The sequence below is a fragment of the Tamandua tetradactyla genome, chromosome 2, assembly GCF_023851605.1.
Source record: "Tamandua tetradactyla isolate mTamTet1 chromosome 2, mTamTet1.pri, whole genome shotgun sequence".
In the NCBI taxonomy this organism is placed as follows: domain Eukaryota; kingdom Metazoa; phylum Chordata; class Mammalia; order Pilosa; family Myrmecophagidae; genus Tamandua; species Tamandua tetradactyla.
The window spans coordinates 63784177-63804757 of NC_135328.1; the positions used below are offsets into that span (position 1 = coordinate 63784177).

Here is a 20581-nt window from a genome sequence, read left to right on the forward strand (position 1 = left end):
AACTCTGTTTGATTTGAAGACTAGATCTGAAATACTGAATTATTCACAACGGAAAATAATATCTTCATATAGGAACCTGATACCGTGTGAAGGCTGCATGACAATATTTTTCTCCAAATTTTCAATAGGGAAGTTTCATCTACTTGTCATCCCTTCAGATAATAACAGACCTCTTTTAATATTCTCTAGGTCAAAGTCTCCTGAAATATGTCCATGGAATTTTATCTCCTAGCCCGATTCCTGTTACACCTTAATACAAAACTTTCTAGGGCTGGCTTTGTGCTGTAGTGCATAGCACCTGTGTGCAGGGGGTTTATATCTCTCCTAGCAAGACCTGATTGGAGGAAAAGGAGGAGGGGTGCTGGGGAGCGTGCTACATAGTAATTGTGGCCCAAGAAGTATCCATTCTTCATCCTTTGATGCTTAGACCCAAAGTGCAAAGGGAAAATTAAGCTCTGTCTTATAAAATTAAGAATATTAATATCAGAGGAAGAGGCATAGGAAGTGTGTCCTGACTACTAGGATGAATAAGATACTTCATTATGTCTAAAGCCGTTTCAAGCCATACTTGTCCAATTGATTTAAAAGCTATTGTTAATGAGCAAAAATGGCCACACAGGTTCCTGTTGTCTCTAGTAAGCAACAACTCTTCAATGTAGTCCAAGTATAATAAAATCTGTGGAAGCTACATCATAAATATATACAATCATCTCCAGTTGGAGGGATTTCATGTAACAAAATTAATGCCTTAGCTCTGAGGTTTCATAAATGGCCTGGGACAGAACTAGCTTGTCTGTGTTCCATCAGGTATTTCAGAAGTTAGGTTTGCTTGAGCATTGCCTTTTCTGTGTACTATCTTGGCGGGGGTAAGTCATTCTATTATTCTTATAAATTCAGGGATAGAATGTCAACCGTGTTATCATTATAGTGTCATCTTAGTTCACTACATCTTGACACTTCATAAAAGATTCACTTTTTCTAGTTTTTAGTATCTCTGGAAGGAATATAATTATTGAGAATATTAGATTCCCAGAAACCTCCTGGTCGGGAGCTCTGTGTGTGCCAGTATTGTGATTATGGCTTCCTCACTTGATAGTTACAGAGATGATTTTTAAGGATTCCCACATGGTCATACTGTGCATAACAATTTTCTGTATGATCTTGAATTATCCCAGAAAGCTTGTTAATTGCGCGAACTACTCCAATCTTGTTTGGATAGAAAATCACTCTGAAACCCATTAGCTCACTCCTCTCTCAGTATGACCAGTTATACAGACCTGAGTATGAATTCCAGAAAAGCTATTTTTTTGGGAATCATTCAATATTTCATCAGTTTCCAGCACACATTGTCTTGGAAATATCCTCCCTAATCTTTCTTCTCCCCAGAGAATATGTTAATTAATCTAATTCTTTGTTTGATGCTAATCACAACTACCATGAAACTGTGCCTCTGAAACTTTCTAAAAACATTATCCATATGTCAAGGTCTTCACCTAATTGCCTAGTTATCCTAGTGAGAGAATTACTTCTTTTTCTTCCTGCTGACTGCATCCTGTCTATTTTGTAAGCCAAATATTTATGTTAGAAATATCAGCACAACCCAAGATTACTAGCTACAAGGCACCTATTTCAGGTCCATTGATAATAATTGAAACAAGATCCCTGGAAAAGCTTTAGTAGCAGAGGTTGTGAGTTCCAATGTGGCTGGGAAATCTCCCTTGATTTTGGTATACTTCTGAATGAACTAATTTTGCGTGGTAGCTGTTCTAGTTTGCTAGCTGCCGGAATTCAATATACTAGAAATGGAATGGCTTTTAAAAGGGGGAATTTAATGAGTTGCTAGTTTACAGTTCTAAGGCTGAGAAAATGTCCCAATTAAAACAAGTCTATAGAAATGTCCAATGTAAGACATCCGTCCAGGGAAAGATACCTTGGTTCAAGAAGGCTGATGAAGTTCAGGGTTTCTCTCTCAAATGGGAGGGCACATGGTAGACACAGTCAGGGCTTCTCTCTTGTCTGGAAGGGCACATGGTGAACACGGCATCATCTGCTAGCTTTCTCTCCTGGCTTCCGGTTTCATGAAGCTCCCCAGGAGGCGTTTTCCTTCTTCATCTCCAAAGATCACTGGCTGGTGGGTCCTCTGCTTCGTGGTACTGCAGCATTGTCTGCTTTCTCTGAAACTCCCATTCTCCAAAATATTTCCTCTTTTGTAGGACTCCAGTAAACCAATCAAGACGCACCCACATGGGTGGAGACATGTTGTCACCTAATCCAGTTTAACAACCACTCTTGACTAAATCACATCATTCAGGGAGATGATCTGATTACAGTTACAAACATACAGTATTGAATAGGGATTATTCTACCTTTATGAAATGGGATTTTGATTAAAACATGGCTTTTCTAGGGGGCATACATCCTTTCAAACCAGCATGGTAGCTGAGGAGCTTGCAAGAAAACAAACCCAGGTGTCATTGATCAGTGTTCCTATATATATAAACATATCAGGAAGCCTTTGAAGTATGTGGGGGTGCAGTGATGGAAAATTTCAGGGAAGAACCTTGGAATTGAGAGAGACTCTAGGCTGAGATAAGAAGGGAGGCTGGCACACTAAGCTGAATTCATATTCTTGAGATTGTTAGTGAATAATGGTTCTGCATATGATGTAGAGGCCGAATAATGGTTCTGTATATGATGTAGAGGCCGTTTAACCTGACTCAGTGTGATGGATGTTGTGGTATGCTGCCCAGACCTACTTTCCCCAATTTAGGTAAAAGGCATTTCCCCAAGCTTCTGAATATTGACTGCTAATGATACAACCAGTCTGCTTTCTAGGACCACTCCTAACACCAGATGTCTTGGGTCAAGTTTCTTTGGAAATTGCCTTCAGCGGGAGGGGAGCTGCCTTGTCAAGGTTATACTTGATCCCTGTGAAATTGGCTGAGGCCTCTGTTGCGATTATGTTATAGTTCAATTTCTCTGTTTGCCTAATCATGTTTCCCTCAGTCCCTTGTAGGCATTAATCTAATTGTACATCAGAAAAGATGTCCACAAATCTCTGGACCCAAAATAGGTGTATGAGTGCTAGTAATCTCGAATTGTGCTTACAATATTTTTGTAACATGTATTTAACCATTTTCTTAGGTAACTCTTACACTTGAGAAAGGGGGAATGCTCAGATATTTCAAGGACTCTTAGACATGGAGTCACACCTGATATTGAAACTTGGAGAATCAACGTCATTGTGAACTCCTTGTTAGAGTCAGGGTAGAAGGACCAGGTAATAAATAGAATTCTGGCCCAGGTTTGCCTAGGAGTGTGTTCAGGAGGGACCAAGAACCAGTGGTAATTACCCAGTCCCAGAATGTCTAATTGGAATGAATGAACTAAATATTTAGCAGTACATCCACACTGATTCCTTAGCCTATGGGGTAAAGCTACCATGGTAAATAAGGTCAAGTCAGAGCAGTTCAATTTCTTCCTCTGCCCAGTTCTGACTTTCCCTCTTCTCTGCTGGAGAGTGATATGCTGGTAAATGTTTAACAGCTGGATCTCCAGGGAAATAAAACTCCAAATTTGTTGCGTTTTTCCATTTCTGAGATGTAGACCTCCACCATGATCAATTTTAAACTACCAACTTGATACTGTTGAATACAGGCTTCTTACCTGCTGATACAAGTTGGCTCCTGCACACCACTGTAGGTATTGTTCCTGAGCACACTCCTCAGTGAACCTGAGGTATGAAAATCTTGGTCTCAAAAGTTTTCCCTGGACTGCCTGATCCAAAACATCTAGTCATTGTCCCTGTGTATACAACCTGGTATATGTGTAATACAGAAATCTGAAACATTTTGGATTCCAAGCAATGGTTTTGTAGGATATAGTGTTAAAGGAACCCCATGTAAGGTAGGAATATTCACTTCTATACCCAGAATCAGTGGAGTGACAAGCAACGATCCTGAATGAAGGAACTGTGGCATTGGTGCTATAGGCTGTATGGGGGAACATGCCAGGCATAGCCAGTATCTTAGCAGAATAATAGGTGTTGGGTCTGGAGCGAGTATGGGTGTGGCCTGAGCCAGAAATGAGCATTAGGCCAGGAGTGGCCTGACTGCCCTTTTCAAAGAAGGGCCCAGGGAGCTTGGGTGATGTGATGTCAGTGGAAACACCATGAAATACCAACTGGACATATTCACTGCTGAGTTTGGAAACTTTGTGTTTCATCATAATAGTAGCAATTATATTTCATGTTTTGTCCTGTGCATTTTGTATGCATTGTCTATAATCCTTACAACTGCACTGACAAGTAGGTGGAATTATGCTCTATTTATAGATGCAGAAACTAAGGCTGAAGGAAGTTAAGGGGCTGATTAAGGACATTCATGAAATATTTGCCAAAACGAGTCCAAGCTAGAATTTTGTTGCAAATCTATCTATCTCCACATAACTTCCTACATTTTTTTCCTTCAGTACTCATTACTGCAATGTGAAACAGGAACAATAAAAATTAAAATGTAAATTGAAAAGTATAATATCAGTTCTGTTGACATAAAAATTTATGGCTTCTGCTTTACTGTTTAGAAGTCTGGAGTGTCTCCCTTAAGAGAATAGATAAGTAAAAATTAAAATTCAGATAAGAAGAAAGATGAAGGGATATATGATGAATGTTTGTAAATCATGTAAGTGCACAGAGAGGTTTGCTCAAAACAGGAGTGTCAGGTGATTTGGGAAGGCACAACTTATGATAGTGAAGTTATATATCCCTTTACTGCAAGGATTGGTATCAGTGTGAAATATGAATATATTCAAGAAGATATTAAATATTCCTGAATATTCACACCTGATACAGTTTCTTGGGTAACAAGTTTCCAGAGTGGTAGAGCCAGGCAGTGGCCCATGCCTTGAGACCTTGGGCTGGGTGTGGAGGTGAGGGGTAGGCAGAGCCGGGAGGAATCAGAGAGGCTGCAGTGGCAAAAACAAAAATAAAAGCAAGTTGTTATTCCAAATGGCTGAATTAAGAAGGGAGATCTGGATGTAAGAATAGGACAAATTTTGGTGAAAATGGCCCAAGCAGAGGGCTGAAGGTAAAATTCAGAGAAACTCCTTGTCTCATGGGACTATAGATGTGAGACAAAACTCCCTTGGAGGAGAAAGAGGAACTTGTTAAAATATAGTTGGGAAATGTTTTGATAATGAATGGTGGTAATGGTGGCATAACATTATAACTGTAATTAGCACCTCTGAATTATATATTTGAATGTGGTTAAAATAGGAGATACTAAGTTGCATATATGTTGCCAGAATAAAAATTTAGAAAAACAACAATCATAGAACTATACAACATAAATAGTGAGCCCTAAGGTAAATTATGAAATATAGTTAGTGCAATTATAATATTTGTTCAGTTGTAACAAAGGTATCACATTAATGCAAAGTGTTACTAATAGGAGAAACTGTAAGGAGCATCTATGAGAATTCTACATTTTCTATAAACCTACAGTTTGTCTAATAAAAATATCCCAAAACACATCCTAATGGAAATATATTTTAAAAAGTGACAGAATCAAAAGAGTAACAGTAGACTTCTATCCTTTCAGTTCTAGACAGGTCAAACATAAGATAAGCATTTAGGGAATCTGAGATTTATATCTGGATATTTGTGTTAATAGGTATTTGTCAAATTCTATTTGCAAGGTAGATGAAATGCAACTTCTTAATATTAGAGCATTTTTAATACATTGATGACACATTGTGCCATAATGAAAATTACAATATATTTGAAAAATGTAAATGCTATGTTTTATAACAGTGATTCAAAACAACTTGAAAACGGGTGGGCCACGGTGGCTCAACAAGCAGAGTTCTTGCCTGCCATGCCAGAGGACCTGGGTTTGATTCCCGGTGCCTGCCCATGAGAAAAAAAAAGCAAACAAACAAACAAAAAATGTGAATAACCCAAAAGTTAAGCGAATAAATAAAATGAAACAGAAAAGCCCATGGAAAATGGGAAAATATTACTTTTCTAAACAATCGTTAGTTGAAAGTAAAATTCAGAACTATTTGCATGATCTTCAGGAAAGATGAGGATAAAATTCCATATTTCGAAATGTACGAGATCCATTTCAAACTGTTTATAAGTGAAAATGAATTGTTAAATGTCTTTAAGAAAAGTTGTAAAGAATGAGTCAAACATGTTTAAAACGAGCAACAGTATCTCTTGATTATGAAAACCTATAGAAATAATTTAAAATTAACTGAAGAGTAAAGTTTTCTTCTTAGAATTCAAAAAAGCGTGTCTTGATTTATTTTGCTTTCCTATTACATTGGTGATTCAAATGATATTTTGTACCTATCCAACAACGTGTTAATCTTTGTTTATCATGACTTCAGAAATTTCTTTATTGCATGAAATGGGAAAAATGGTTTATTCTTTTTATATCTTTTTTGGCATTTTAACTAGAAAAGGGGCTGGGTCATGCATATTGCTAAGGCAAGAAAATATTTTTTTCTTCTCTTACTTTACTTTTGGTATTTATTTTAGAATGCATATATTGCTAGTTGCTTTCCCCTTGATGGCATGTTTCAAAAAAGCCCGTTAGTGCCAACTGAATTTCTCATTTTATAGACCAGGAAAACACTCAATAGAAGACTTGCAACAGAATTATGACAAAACACTCTTTAAAAGCTAGCATGAATCTTTGTCCAAAAATTCTCACATAACCAAAATCAAATTAAAGTCATTTGAAAAAAATTTAATGTCCTCCCCTTATAATGTGCTTTTCCATTTACTGCACCACATTTTACTTCCAATTGAAATGCTTTCAAATATGTCTAATGGAAGTGTCAATGTTAGAAACCTTGTGCTATGTTTTCATATCCTACAGAAAATCTGTCACGTTTTTTGTAAACCTTCATTTCTAAACATAGACAAGATTCTAGTGAAAATACAGACATGCATGCACACAGGCATACACATGCACTGTTGCTCTCTGTTATTAATTTAATATCTTGGATTCCACAGCTTTCTGTGAATTTTCTTCATTAAGTTTTCATTTATACAATATTCTTCGAAAGAAAATATTTGCACAATAATGTTTTCAAGCTCATAGGTGTTTATTTTGTTGAAATTATCACATGTTCTCAGGATCCTGGGATTCAACTGAAGTCACTAATTCAGAAAAGCCAGTAAATTATTCACAAGGAAACTGTGCCATCTTCAGTTTGGTAGAATTGAGGCAACTCTGTTGGTGACAGTATTGGATGCTTCCTAATTTATAATTTATTTCTATATATTTGATAGATAGTTGTACTTTAAAAATTTTTTTTGGATGTATTTATTTTAAATGTATCTAATTGTAAGTAGCTATAATGGGAAAATGATTTCAACATGCAGTTTGTTTTGTTTGATAGAACTAGTATTTCCAAGCATGGAATTTATGAACAAAACCACATTTATTCCTAGTGAATAAAGTATGGGTAGCACTGGGGCAGTGGGAAGCATGTGGGATGTGGGTCTTAAACATCCTTTCAGAGGCTTTGTATTAAGCTGTGTTAGGGTCTAGAATCATACACATGGATACAACCTAGTCTCTGTTATTATGGAGTTTATAATTTGAGGATTGGAGTGAAGAAAAATAATCACATCAATGTATAAGAGCCGTAATATGGACAAGCAACATTACTGAATGAAGGCATATATCCCCTGCTGGGAGTTCAAGGTAGTTTCTCTGACCAGGTAACATTAGTGACTCTTTGTGGAGAGAATCAAACCTTTGAGGAAACTCCAACAGAGTGTTAATGCTTTTTGAGAAATGATCAAACAAAATGAAGGATAATTAACTTGAAAAATTTTTGATAATTAAAAAAAATAAAATCCAAAGCAAACTTGCCTCTAAATACTATTGTTATTGTATGTATCAACACTGTTCACTCTTAAAGTTTATTAGAGTAAACAACTTTCAAAAATAAGAAATGGTCATTTAAATTTAAAAAATGCTTCAGTTTGTGTAGTACTGACTGAGTCAGTAGAATATAGCTGTTAATCCTTTTCTATGGAGTCAGGCAGTCCTGGGTTAGAATTCAAGTTCTGGTGACATGACTCCGGGCAAGTTACAAGATCTTTTTAAGCTAGCTCCAATTCCCTCATCAAAATAATGGGTCTAATCATGCTTTCTTCAGAGGACTAATAATATCTTCCTCACAGTTTTCAGCATGAAGTAGGTCTCAAAAATAGTGTCTGTTATTTTGAAGGGAAGCTGTGTTTCCATTGGTCAGTCCTTTATTCCATTCCATATTTTAGTATCTGTTAAAAAATGTTAAAGGAAAACAAATTCTGTGTTTATTAATTACTCTCCTTCCTACCACATAAAAATAAGAAATTGTAGAATGTACAGATGTGATTTTGCAATAAAAGATAACAAGCTGAAGTAATTGCTTATAAATGCTCTTGTATACATACCCATGCATTAAAAGAACATCTACAGAGCATTAAATATATTTCAAAATATAGAAATGATTTTTTATCTGTAATGAACAAACATATGTATAAATGTACATATGCATTATAGGACAAGAGTTTTGTATTTGAAGAAAACATTTAGTGATATGAGTTAAAATATTTGATAATAGGAAAAAAAGGGCTCTACATAAGCTTAAAACTACGGGGTTTATTTTTAATATACAGGTTATTCATTTTAGGCTTATTAAAGATAGACAATTTGAAACATATGGAAAATTAAAAACCTATTTTACACTGTTAGTTGTTACCTCTGTTCTGTCAAGTGTTGTCACTATTAATACATATTTTTCTACAATTGTTCTATCAGTCCGCTTGGGATGGCTATTATGTTGCAGTAACAAACAACCCAGAATCTCAGTAGTTTGAAAGAAAGGACTATTTCTTGCATTTGCTGTGGGTGGCTGCATTAGCTCTCTTCTCTGTGTCATCATTACATGTTCTTGGGATGACACAGCAGCTGCTTACCATGTAGGAAATGTCCAGTCTTTGGGACAGAGGGAAACAGAGTATGTAGTAAACTGTGCATTGGTTCTTAGAACTTCCCCTTAGAGGTGATGAGTATCATGTTGGCTCATTTCAAAGGTCAAAACAAGGCACCTCACTCTAAGGGGGTATGGAAGTTCAATCCACTGTTTGATATATTGATCCACATACTGATGGGGAAATAAAAATATTTTGTGAAGATTTTTCTATGACTACTACAATTATTATTCAACTATGTGAGAATATTGGCAATTGTCTATGAAAATAAAACAGGAGAAGTATAAGAATGATTTGAAAAAACCTGTGTAAATGTTAATCCCAACTCCACTTACAAACCTTCATCCTGTCCTTTGCTAAAATAATCAGGTTTGCTCATTTGACTTCCACCTACTTTCTGAAATCTGCCCTTCCCTTACAATTTCTTGAAAAGCCATGCTCTTGGTTCTCCAAACCCACTTATCAATCCTACCATGGACTGTAAATCTTGGCTTTTTCAAAATTTTTACTATAATAATCCATTTATTGTTATCTGTGTTTATCATGGGTTAATTTACTATCTTGACATCTTGTATCTTAGAAGAAAAATGGAAATCACTAAAATTAAGAGAATGTATCTTACTGATATGTTTTCTTTGTCCATTTCTTTGGTGCTGTCCTCAGTACAGAAGATGACCTTTACCAAAAACAGTTCTGGAAGAAAGATGGTGCTGAGTTGCTTCACTAAAAAGATAAAGATAGGAGAGAGGGCAGCAAGACAGTGAGATCCAATCATTCATTCATTTACTTATTTGCTCGAGGGCAAGCATCACTGTAGTTGATTCAAATAGAAGGGATTCTCTTGCTCTCTTCTACTGTATTCTGCTTCTGTTGGGGAAATACTTCCTTACTTCAACACTGCTCATCTTTCAGACACTTCCAGCCAGATCCATGCCTCTCTTGCTACAGTTTTTGAAGAAGCAGGCACTTGATTAGGTTGTGCCAATTGTAGCACACTCTCGTTCTCTGGTTCTAGCGAGTAGTCCAGAGCGGGAGGGACAGATGAGTTTAGCCTGGAACATCGGAGTCTATTGGAGTTTAAAGTTGGAAATGGAACTGAAAAACCCTTGAGTTGCTGATGGCAAGAATTGAGCCATTTTTATGGCTATAATTCCAGTTTTATCTGAAAAAGTGATTGTGAAAGAAAATGTCGCTAGGCAAAGAGAACAAAAATGAAAGTGGGAGAAAGGGAGAGAGAGGGTATTTCTGATTGTTCCTGTTCCATGTTCCGGTTGTTCCTGAGAGCTGAATTCTTGCTCACCCCACTTTTTGATTACATGCATCAGTAAACTCCCTTATTTTCACCTCAGTGAACTCAATATAGGTTTATTTTACTCGTAACTGAAGGAGGTCTGAGTTATATTGCCCTAGGTCCTGTAAACCTGCTCATGGAAAAAGAAGCCAAAAAATGATTATATAAATATTCTGCAATTTCACCCAACAATATTAGTGGCAATCTGTTTTAGTTTGATATTGAATGATAGCATTATTTTACTTTGATCTCACAGTGAACTGGAGTTCACTAAGTTGTCCATTCTTACTGGAGAAAAATATGAAAAAATTCTGAACATGATATTATATTTTATTTGAACAAAAGCACAATAAGGGATTTAAAAAAAAATTCCTAGTGGTAATAGTGTGTTTTCAAGAAAAAGTATAGTCTTGGGTAGCTATTTGTAGACACATTTATATTTTCATCAAAATAATAGTGGAATAAAAAGCAGAGCAAATGAACTTTAAATGTCTGATGTTTCCCTGATTGTTAGTTAAACTTTGATGTAACTTATATGGAGAAAAATATATTTTAGCACATAGGTAAAAACTATTCTACTGTTTTACGCAGGTTCTGGGAAACACAGTGATGAGAAAGCCAGTTCTTGGCGAGATCCTGAACAGTCTTGGGTTTATATTCTCATTAGTTTGACTTCAATAGCTGATCTATATTGTTGGAATAAAAGCATTCTTCAATATCCAGTTGCAAATATCTTTTAATACCAATGTCATTAACATTATCATGTTCAATATTAAAGCTTGTATTTAATTAATTATATTTTAAATTAGAAATTTCCCAATTAAATTAGACATTAACTTAACCCCATCAGCATTATGTTTACAAATCATATTTTAATGAGGTTTTCCTAGGGAAGGATGCTTCCATATGGATAAAACCAAGCATGCGTAAGAATTTGAGATCTTCTAAGCAAAGATAAAATAAAAAGGTTATTTGAAATTGTGAGGCATTGACTATATATAAATATGCCACTCATAACCTAAGAATCTTGTAGACTGCATCTTGCATTTATCTGAAAGATCTTTTTTTCTCTCTAATCTGAATAATCTATTTTTACTCACTGTATTAAATACCATCATATAATCAATAATAAATGTCAAGACAAAAGTCAACAAAGCATGAATGCAATACCCCACCTGACTTGGCAGAGGCTTACTTGCCAATTTTGACTAATGCATCTTTCAATGGCTCACTCCCTCTGTGAAAGCGGTTGATTTTCTGTGATATAACATCCACAAAATAGTTCCTTCTTTCCTTGCACAGACTTAGAGAAATGAGAATTACATAGATATCACACCAACAAATTACATTTGAACTTGAAATTTTCAACAGTTACAGTAAAAATCTTTCCACTGGCATTTCTGAGCAAAGTGGTGGTTGTGTTTTCCTTAAATAGGTAATGCTGACAGCATGCTTTCCCACATGTGTATGCCATTTTTGCCATAAAAGGAACATCTATCTAAAAGTCCCAAGCACTGATGAGTTCTTCCTACCAATTTCACTTTTGCTCTCCAACATATCCTCTATGAGAAAACCAGTATAAAAAACCTTGAGCTTGCAAAATAGATGAGTTAAAAAATAAATTCAAGAAATGAATTGCAAGATAATCTGGAACACTTCTTACAGCTAAGTCAAGTCATGAAATTCAATTTGCACTAATCTTTTTCAGACACTCAGGCATGCCGCAAGATGACACAGGACTATAAGTAATAAAATATAAGGTTTTAGTGAAACAAATTGAAGGTATAACTGATTATAGATGAATTGCCTGACTGGTACTGAGATCAGGAAAACTTTGCAATAGGGAATTATTTCTCTATGTAAAAGGGTTTTTACACCAATTTTCCATTTAAAAAAATGATGTAATTTTGAAATGCTCTTCACTGAAATGCATGCAGTGCTAAGAAAAATAAGCTTTACTAACTATTATTGTCAATAGGAATAGTCCTTTCTTCTGTGAATATCAGTTTTGTGGAAGGATCCTGGACGTATAGAAATGTGACTCCTCATTACATGGCAATTAGGCAGTTATTATGGAAATATTATTCATAATAAGAAATCTAATAAATTTTAATGCATTTATAACATACTCTTTGGTTCTAGATGAATTCCTTCTAAAACCTGGTAAATGAACTAGGGTTTTTTCATCATCCACATTTTAATAGTTAGCAAACTGAAACTCACAGGTATTAAGGGATTTGTCTAAGGATATACAGTTAATATTATTAGAGTCTTTCCTTCACTGTATGCTGCTTCCAATAGAAGAGAATACTGAGAAATTAAGCAACTTGTCCTGAAAATTTTACAGAGTGAATTTGCGGCAGAATAAAAACTAAAGTCATGAGACATTATACTTTGAATATTTAGGAAAAGCATTTCTAATAATTCCTTGTTTAGGCTGGAATCCTAGTCTACATACTGTTTACACAGAGTGTTAAAATATTCAAGAGCTATTGGCTTATTCATCCCCTGCCTAAAACAGCACAGGTAGAACAGTGCCCCTTCCTTTTTGAGTGCAGACTTGACCTTAGAGTCCTTTGCATGGAGCACTTCTGATAGGGTGGAATTCCAGTAGGGTGGAATTAACATAAAACGAAATTCATTTGTGAAGCAATCACTGCACCTCCTTCTGTTCCTACAACTGCATTTTCTGACTGCGTCTAGTTTGGGGCACTGCACATTGTGGAAGTTCAACAAATGAGATTGACTTTTCGGCTGGATCTAAACTTCAGACTGTTTTGCCATGGAAGCTACTTGCCAAGGTTGCCAAGCTTATAAAGTGATAGATGGTTGGCATTACATTTTTTTTTCGTCTCAGCATGCACCATTCAAATCAACTTGATGGTATTTGGTGGCTGGGCTGATTCTGATACTTAAGTTAGTCAAAAAGTGCCAACCAATGTTCATTGCAGTAGTATTCACATTAGTCAAAAGGTGTAAGCAGTCTAACTGACCATCAGTAGATGAATGAGTAAACAAGATGTATACAATGGACTATTATTTAGCTGTAAAAAGAGGTGACGTGCTGATACATGCTGCAGCGTGGATGAACCTTGATGACTTAATGTCGAGTGAAATAAACTATACACAAAAGGACAAATATTACATGATTTCTCTTATATGGAATAGTTAGAATAAGCAAATTTATAGAGAAACAAAGCAGAATAATGGTTTCCAGGGGTGGAGGGAGGAAGAAATGAGGATTCATTGCTAAACGAATGTGAGTTTTGGTTTAGGGTGATGAAAATAGTCTGGAAATCGCAGTTGGTTATGCAATATTGTCAATGGACTTAATGTCTAAGAATTGCCCCTTTAAAATGATTTTTATGTTTTGTACATTTTACTACAATTAAAAAGAAATAAACTTTTTAATTATTAAAAAGTGCTAGCTACTCACCTCCTGGAAATAGATTTTAGAATGTAAGTATATAATTTTTAGATTTCAAGATGAAAATTTGTTACTACATCTTTGTAAAATCGCTGTTAGAATATATGTACTCTAGTACTTTGGATACTAAGTTTGGAAAAATTGATACTAACCTATCAAATTTAAGATAAAGCCTGAGGTGTTAATTTATTTTTAGCAATGTTGCTTGTTATCAGGGATTCAGTCTAACAGGCTGACAGTGACTCCATGTGACTTATAATCATCAAGCAATATGCCATTGGAAATTTGAGGTATTAAAACATGAAAGAGAATGTTTTGAAAGTTGAGCGAACTGGCCATCTGCATTAGTCAAAAACATTATTCAGGTGTTACTTTAAAGTCAGGTGTTATTTTCAAAACACTAGTGATTTTAGTGAGAAATAATTTCTATATTTAATGGGCTCTGTTGGTGTTTTAGTTTGTTAAAACTGCCGGAATGCAATATACCAGCAATAGAATGGCTTTTTTTTTTTCAGAATGGCTTTTAAAAAGGGAATTTATTAAGTTACAAGTTTACAGTTCTAAGGCTATAAAAATGTCCAAACTAAGGCATCTAGAAAAAGATATTTTGGTTCAAGAAAGGTCAGTGGGCCTGGAAAACCTCTGTCAGCTGGGAAGGCATGTGACTGGTATCTGCCGGAGTCTGTGGCTTCTCATTTCAAGGGACTTCCTCAGGGGCATTTTCTTTCTGTATCTCCAGAGGTCTGTGGCTTTGTGAGCTCTGAAGCTTCTCTAAAATGGTTCCCTCTTTTTTTTTTATTGACAAAACAAAACAACATACAAACATGAACATTCTTAACATATGAACATTCCGTACTTGGTGTACAATCAATGGCTCACAACATCATCACATAGTTGTATATAAATTTCCTGGAACATTTGTATCACTCCAGAAAAAGAAATAAGAAAAAAGAATAAAACTTCATATATTCCATACCCTTTACCCCTCCCTCTCATTGACCACTAGTATTTCCATCTACTCCATAAATTTTATCCTCTATTCTCCTATTTTTTTTCTATACTTCTTACCACTCCCTTTCATTGATCACTAGTACGAAATGGTTGCCTCTTAAAGGGCTCTAGTAAATGATCCCACCTTGAATGGGTGAAGACACATCTCCATGGAAGCAACTTAATTAAAAGATCCCACCCAACAATATTGACAGGGATTAAAGAACATGGCTTTTTTGGGGGATACATGACCGTTTCAAACCAGCAGAGTTGGCAATCTGTTTTTTCAGTCCTGTTAATATGTATGGGGCATTACTTTCTCCATAACTGTCTGGGTTTTTTTGCATGGAAATTTAACTTTTTTTCAATGTAAAACGTGGCTACAGGAAGCACTACAGCATCATTTAAGATTTCAATTCTTCATAATTTCTCCTTTTCTCAATCAAAACCTGTTTACTTTGTGGTATGTTTTTCTGAATACAGGAGGAAAGCATGCTTTGTTTTGTTTTTAATTTGAAATTGCAGATAAACAGCAACAACAACCACACAAATACCTCTATTTCCTAGAGACCATTCAGAAGTAATCGCTGAAATACTTTGATATATTTTTTATCTGGTAACATCTTCTAAGGGATGTATATATACTTTTTTTTTTTTTTTACAAAAAATGGATCTTATATGAACTTTTTGGATATCTTTTTTTCTTACAGTTAATTTATTGTCAAAACTTTTGAGGCAATAGGTATACTTCAACTTTGTTACTTTAAATGGCTCCAAGTTTGGCTACATTGTGGGAATTCAAGCAAAAACAGTGAAAAATAAGATGCTGAGTACATAAAAGAAGGGAAGTTTCTGAAAAAGAAACAAAGGGTAGGCAAGAGATTTTGGGTAGATGTACATGTGAATATAGATATAGATCGCTGATGACAAACAGTTATATTTTCTAGCTCAGCAAGCCCTAGAATATTGGGGCTTTCAAATTTTGTGTGCTGGCTAGTTCAATCTGAATTGTAGCCTCTCTTGTAGAAACCTATCAAATGCAGCTCATGGTTTCAGCATTTTTCCTAGGAACCTCCTTGCTGAATGCCATGAATTCATTAGGTACATTTCTATATTTCAGTTGATTTTAGGTGAACCATTGTTTTGCCTCTACATAATCTGGTTTGTAATTTCATCCTCTTCATTCTCCATTGGTGTCTGCTGTGCATGTCCACCCAGCACAAAGATAGCACAAGTGTTTTGTTTTAGGTTTCTGTATGGCCACACCCCCATTTTCTTATGAATTTCTGTAGTGTTTGCCATTTTCACAATAATGCTGCATGACAACCAACCACAAAATTTTAGTGATATTTAACAAACATCTTTTTATTTTGCTCATGTGACTGGTTGCACCAGGTCTTTTGTATTTCCATATGAGTTTTAGAATTGGCTTGCCAGTTTTGACGAGAAGCCCTATAGTGTTTTGATTGGGATTCCATGAAACCTAAAGATCATTTTAGGGAGAACTGAGATGTTAACAATATTGAGTCTTTTCATCCATTAAGGTGGTATAACTTTCCATTTGTTTAGCGTTCTTTAATTTCTCTCAGAAATGGTCTGCAGTTTTCAGCGTAGAGGTCCTTGCACATCTATTGTTAAAAGTTAGGTTTGGGATGTTATTATAAATAGTATTTCTAAATTGTGTTTCCTAATTGTTGATTGACCATATATAGAAATACAACTGATTTTTGTATATTCATTTTGTGACCGGCGACATTCGTAAATTTCTTTAATAATTCAGTATTTTTTTTTATGTTTGTACAAATTTCTACCTACATGGCCAAATAAATTGTAAGGATGTTACATCTTCTTTTCCAGTCTTTATTAAAAATCGTGATTACGGTGCTGTACACAGGGGCATAATTGTCAGGATTTCTGAACTTCCACCAGTCCCCAGAATCCCTACTAATACTATGATCTGACTCTTCTCTGGGAATTGTAATCTCATCCTGAATATAGAAAAGTGGAAGCCAGGGCATAGGTGGGTTTACCATCCCTTTGGCACCTAAACAGAAAAGAGGGACAATTACATGGTTTTCTGATTGGGACAATTCCTAGTTTTCTGGATCAGGACGAAATGCATTCTCCTTCTTATACTCTTAGGCAGTCTTTCTATTTTCCCATAAATTGAAGCCAGTATATGCCATTTGTTGAATCTGAAATTGTTTTTCTCAATCTAGTCCCATCAGCCTTACGATTGTTGGCAATTCTTCCAAGATTATAGTGTTAGGTTGCCTGATAGTTATAGTTTTCTTTGTGTTTGGGGGGTACTTATCTTTTCTCTGTCTTTGGGCATTTTAGTGAGAAATTGAAAGGAGCAGCGTTGGAAGCTGCAGAGCCAGTTGCCAGGATGAGCTGAAAACACTGTTTTTTTTTTTCTTTTATTAAAGAACTAAATCCCTAAGGCCAATTAACTCAGCGATATATTCTAATTCATTTTTGTTTCAAGATGAGACAATATGCACTTTTGCATCAAAATATACTTTTTACTAAAAAATTTCTGTATTGCTGAAAGCACATTTTCCTTATTGTTTTTTAAAATTATGCCTCTCACAGAAGCACTTATGGTGTAATAGGAGCAGTGGTTTGAATTACCTACATATGACATTAGAGGCTGCTATAAGATCTTTGGCAGAGAGTAGGTGGAGAGTGTTGGCACAAAATTACGTGCAGTTACTGTTTCACCAAATCTTGCCCCAGATAGACTATTTGAGAAAATATATCGTATAGAGAGCTCTTGGAAGCATTTTCAGTAAAAAAAAAAAAAGTTATTTAAAAAATCTTATTAAAAAAACCCATGCAGTATTCTTAATTTTGTGAGTGTCATATGAAACCAGAGAGTTCTGCTAACTTGTTCTTGTTATTTGGAAATTCTCTAAATGGAGTAGAGTTGGGCAGGTAGAAAGAGGAGACAGCTCAAGCACTCCTACTTTAAAAGACAGAATTTAAACGTTAACAATCCATCATTTATTATTTTTAATTAGTTCAACTTCAAATAACGTAAATTCTTCTTTTCTGTGGTATTCTTCTCCTCTAAGCAGTTATTTTCAAGGTAGCAAAGCTTTGATCAAAATGAGCTGCGTTAACAAAAACGAATGTATTCAATTACGTTTCACTTGCCAGATTCCTAAGGAAGTTTTACTCATACGGTTCAGGCCACACTGGCCTTGTCGGTGCTTTTTTACATTTCAAGCTCATCTACAGCAGATTCTGTGCACTGCCTGTTCCTTCTTCCTGGGACACCTTTTCCAGATGATCCCAATGATCGCCACTCTCTCCCTTCACCCAGGTCACTCCCCACACGGTCCCAGGGCCTCTGAGAGAGCTTCCGTGACTGTCCTGTTGTAAACAGCACCCATGTCTTGCACTTTCTCCTGGGTGCTGCTTTGTTTTCCTTTGAAGCATTATCACTACTTATTATATTTTTACCCATTGATTGATCATCGTTTATACACTAAAATGTGAGCTGTATGAGGACAAGGACTTTGCTTTGTTCACTATTCATTCCTAACACCTAGAATAGCCTGGTGCTTCATGGGCACTAAGTTATTTATTTATTTTTAAAAATAAGTGAATGGTGACATCTTCCTTTGTCTTTCTTGCTAAGCCAGATTCTGTATTTTAAGGCTTCATAGAATTTATTGCAATCTGTAAATATATACTAATATTAGTATATTTATAAATACATATGAATATGTGTGTGTGTGTATGTATATATATATATATATATACATACGTACAATGAAGACCCCAGTAATGCTGGCTTCAGCAAGAGGGAAGCTTATTTCTCTTTGATGTAATTGGGTGCAGGTAGGCAGCCTCAGGCCTGGCAGAGCAGCTTTGGTCCATGGGATCATATGGGAGCATAAGCTCCTTCCATCTAGTGACTCAACCACATCTGGGGGCTTAGCCCTGCTGTGCATGGCCTTAATAGCCACCATGTTCACATGCCTGCCTGCAAAAGAGGGGAAAGGAGAAGAGGGGGCAAACCCTCACCTTCTTTAAAAGTATGATAATTACTAGCTACAAAGAAGTTTGAGAAATGTAGTATTTACTCTGCCTTTATGCAGATACAAATTAATTTATCATGGAAGAGGAGAGAAATTATGTTGGAGGACAAGTATCAGGCTCTGGTTTTGTGTGATGATTTGATTAGTATTAATTAATGTTTTCCTCCCCCACTGAATTATTAAATACTGTACAGTTTTTCTTTCTATTTTTATCCTCAGGCCCTGAAACTTAGTAGTCACTCAGTAAATAGGCAGCAAATTATTTTATTGATGATGCAGGCCTCAGATAGGTATGCCTACTTATCACAAGAAGAAATGTTTCAAGGAGGAGGAGGTAGTTTTGGTGGAAAGAGAGGGAAATTCCAGGTGGGGAAGTGTTGATAAGAATGAGTCAGGAAGAGTTTAGGAATTTAAGGCTATGCTAGGAGCAAGAGGCTGAGGATGGAAACTGCTTGAGGATGTTAGGGAAAAGGAGATGCTTGGGTCCTCAGTACAGGTCACCAGGCCCTCCCTAAAGGAGTGGTGGGAGGTCCTGGGGACTCCTTCCATTCCATGTAAAGAGACCATTCTGCTGAGATTACTTTCCATTATGAGTCTTTCCTTTGCAAACAAACAAAATCCTGACGGATACAAGCCTTGGGACTGTTTTTTTAGATTCCTCTATAACCCATAGTTTATATGTAAACATCGGCAAACATCTTATTTTATAAACAAATATTCTGGGATTGTTGAAAGAAACATCTAATTCTTATGAAATTAGGCTTAATGTAACAGGAAAACCATGTGATATCGGGTAAACAAGTATAGATACAGTGAGGATTAAAAATGAGTGCTGTTGAATGTGATAAATACTTTCTATTAAAAGTAACATTTTTGGTGGGAAAAAACTTAATTCCTATAATCCTGCCCATAAAATAAATTGCATAGAGAAATCATCTATGAAAGTTACAAAAACCTATTTTTCTTTGAGGGCTTTGTGTACCTTAAATAATAACAGCCATGAGCAATGATCCTAAAACAAAATGAAGCAAACAAAACAATAAAACTTATGAGAATCTTCTAAAAATGATTATATTAACTTGAACAGGACAAAAATGACAGAGACAAAGGGCATTTTAACTATCATGCCTTTATCATGTCATCATCATAATAAGATTCAGTCAGCTTTGCCTAAGGTGGAAACAATTTCACGTGCTACTTTGTCTCATGGTAAGAAAAACTGCAGTGTGAAAAGGTCATTTTCACAATAAATTGTATCATAGATGAAATGTGAACAACAATAATGCCAGGGCTATTTTGCTAAAGTCTTCTATGAATTCAAAGTAGCAGAACTTGTGACCAAAGTGTGGTTTATCCTGGCCGGGTAATATCAATATTTGAATTGCAAATTCTAAAACAAACAAAAAATTAAATAGGGGCTATATTTCAGTTTAAATACATTTTATCTTATTCTGTTTGTATCACAGGACCCATGTTTATGGTTTGTATGCTTAGTATCATATCTTGCTTTCTGTTTTGGTACCGTACTTACCATTTTATGAGTAGAAAATTAGTCTAGGGACAGATTATGGTGGGCTTTGAAGAACATGTTAGGAATTTGAGAAGGTGTTCAGTAGGAAATGGTGAGCCACGTAAGACTACTTAATGGGGGAGTAAAATAATAATTTGGTTTTAAAAGAATGCTCTTTGATGGTGAAGAAGTCTGATCTGACATAGCCGTGTCATAGGAAGGGAGATCACTGATGAGGAATTTGACATTTGAAATTGCAGATATTCTTTCTCCATATATTCATGTGTTTGCTACGCTGCTGGATAATGTTTGAACT

At 35.6% G+C, this 20581-nt stretch overlaps 1 long non-coding RNA gene across 1 annotated transcript in view; it reads left to right on the forward strand.

Annotated features, from left to right (window-relative positions):
* LOC143673453 (uncharacterized) overlaps positions 1-11125 on the forward strand; it is a 31276-nt gene extending 20151 nt beyond the window's left edge. The window contains exon 5 of the long non-coding RNA XR_013170371.1: positions 10881-11125. This is a non-coding gene — a long non-coding RNA (uncharacterized LOC143673453). The remainder of the gene's footprint in view (positions 1-10880) is intronic.
* Positions 11126-20581: the final 9456 nt, after the last annotated feature.